Source organism: Echinops telfairi, unplaced genomic scaffold (assembly GCF_000313985.2).
Source record: "Echinops telfairi isolate 266 unplaced genomic scaffold, ASM31398v2 ScPeMD7_9;HRSCAF=40, whole genome shotgun sequence".
In the NCBI taxonomy this organism is placed as follows: Eukaryota; Metazoa; Chordata; class Mammalia; order Afrosoricida; family Tenrecidae; genus Echinops; species Echinops telfairi.
The window spans coordinates 32,454,489-32,457,276 of NW_022103906.1; positions in this window are offsets into that span (position 1 = coordinate 32,454,489).

Here is a 2,788-nt window from a genome sequence, read left to right on the forward strand (position 1 = left end):
GGGGTTTAAGTGGAGAGAAAATGTTTTGAGAATGATGTACAAATGCGCTTTACACAATTGATGTGTGTATGGCTTGTGATAACAGTTGTATGAGCCCCTAATAAAATGTTTAAAAGAAAAAAAAAGTAGTTAGTCTTGAAAACCAATTCAGAAAATGTTTCCTAACTAAGGGCGCATCTTCCTTAACCCACAGCCTTAAATCTCACACGATCCCTTTATACCACAGAACAGCACCCTGCTAGGTCTCGAGCCTCCTAGGAGCATCCCTCTGACCGAACCCCACCGTTAACCTCAACTATCTATTGAGGGCACGGTTCTCCCCAAGTCCTATTTTGAGGGCCTTCTAATCAGAAAGGCTCATTTTTGGCACTATAGGAGACAAGGTCCTGCTGCTAGTCCTCAGGGTTTCGGAGTCTAATTTTCCAGAAGTTGACTTTGTTTTCCCAACTTCCTAATCTGCCTTTGTTCAGAAACCCTGCTGAAAGCTCCCTACCCTCGGTGACTCGGCTGTATTTAAAATACCGGTGGTGTAGCTCCCAGCATCGCACCGATAAACAAGCCACCAAAGCACAGCTCAATGAAAGGTGGGTGAGCATCTCAGCGAATCTTTATTTGCCTTGATTCTGTTCATTGGTAGGATTCTTCGAGGTGAAGATTCATAGTTTTTCACCAGAACTAAAACTTCTTAGCCATTTAGAATTTGGGTTATTTTCTGCCCTCCTGTTATCCTTATTATCTTCTTCTCCATCTCCCATTGGGCATCTCTTGATGACAGTCTCTTCCACCCTTTATTTTTCCTTACATTTTCTGCCCCTTTATCACATTGGGCTATTTTCTATAGAATTTTGCACATGCTATTGTTAGTTTAATAATCCTTAATTTAGTTATGCATTTTGCTTGAATGATTTGCCTTCATAAAAGTATGATGTTTAGAGAATGTATCTTGGCCTCCTTGTGTCCCAAGACTTCCATCATTAGGAGTAAGGGATCGTATGCATCAGATCAACAGACTCTATGACAGTTTGCATGAATAGCCTTAAACCTTTGTCAGCAGAAGAGCAGTGTTGAATGTAAACTCAAATGAATAATTCTCAGTGTTGTATGTAAAGTACACTTCAAAAGAACAAGACTCGATACAAGTCACTGGGTTCAGGTTTGTTTGGGTTTGGTTTGGGTTTTTTGCGGAAGTTGGGGTAGCATGAGAACGATAGTTCAGACAAGGTCATCGACTCTAGAGCCGGGTTTCTCAAGTTTGAAATACCTTACTGGTTGCATGCTAGCTCTAAAATATTGTGAAAGAAACTCTTGTACATCCAGATCCCTACCTTGCACATTTAGTATCCCTATCAGTAAAATGGAGGTTATAAAACAACCGCATGGTGTATTGTGAAGACTCTATACACAATTTGTATACCAGTGTGCAACACATTACAAATGCTAAGTAAGTGTTAACTCTCATGATCAAATGGAAAATGGAAAAGAAACATTAAAACTAAAGAATGATTCTAAGAATTTTGGTCCAAGCAACTGGCTGAATGGTGGCACTGTTTTCTGAGTGGAGTAGAGTAGCACTGGTCGAAGAGCAGATTTGTCTTACCAAGATAGAATCAAGAATTCAGTTTTGAACATAATGAATGTCTCATTTCTGCTAGACCTTGAGAGGCTGGCTCAGGACTGGGTGGTGTTTCTTCCGGTTGCACATCGGGGTGAGTAGGAGTCCAACCTGACTCAAAGGCACCCAGCAGCAGCATAACAAGAGTAAATATTGAAGGGGACACTGGATAGGTAGTCCGAGAAGTGAGCCTGTACATGAGAAAGCCCAAACCAAACCCACAACCAACTCATGGGTGCCACGCAGGACAGAGTGGAACTTTTCATAGGGTTTCTAAGATAAATCTTTCGAGCTGAAGATAGTCTCCTCTGTCTCTCACAAAGCAGCTGGGGAGTTTTCACCGCCAACCCCACACTTAGCAGCCCAATGTTTAACAAACCGCCGCCAGGCTTCCTTAGGACATGCGAGAAACAGTTCTTGTAACTGATAAGTGTAGCTATGAGAGGTATAGATACATGCATGTATGTTTTTATAGGTGTGTCAATTGATATGCTGACAGTCTCAAAATGTATATGAACGTCGTTGAGATACTCTAAGGAGGTGGTCTTCATTTAGAAGGCCAGGTGTTCCCAGAACAAACCTTACGGCAGCCCAACATGGAAAAGTTATGACGAGACGGAATCCAGCAAAGAAGGAGGAGAAGGAACACCACCGAGACAGAACCAGAGGAACATGACCACATGGAAATCTTACAAATAAAGAGCTTTGAAAGAGTCTTTCTGCCAATATGCTACTGAAATGTCAATAAGGTTAACCTTGAGGACTGGCTATTTTAGTTGTTGATGTGGGAGTGATTGTCACCCTCGATAGCAATAATGCCCAAGGAGTGGTGAAGATATCTGAGTAGATTTTAGAAAGAAAATAAAGGAGGAAAGTGAAGGCACTAATATGAAAAAAAAGTTTTGAGATGGTATCGGTCCGGCATTTCTACTGTAAATTTAATCTATGTTCCTATGATGTGCCCATTGATGCAGCCACTGTAGTGTTTTAGCTCTTTAAGGGCCTTGCTATTTTCCCTGTCCCTCTACTTTCCAAGCATAACGTACTTCTCCAGGGACTGGCGTCTCCTGACAATATGCCCACAGTCCGTGAGACAAAGTCTTGCCATCCTGCCTCTCAGAAACGTTCTGGGTGTACTTCCTACAAGACAGCTCTCTTTGTTCTCTGTTCAGTCTA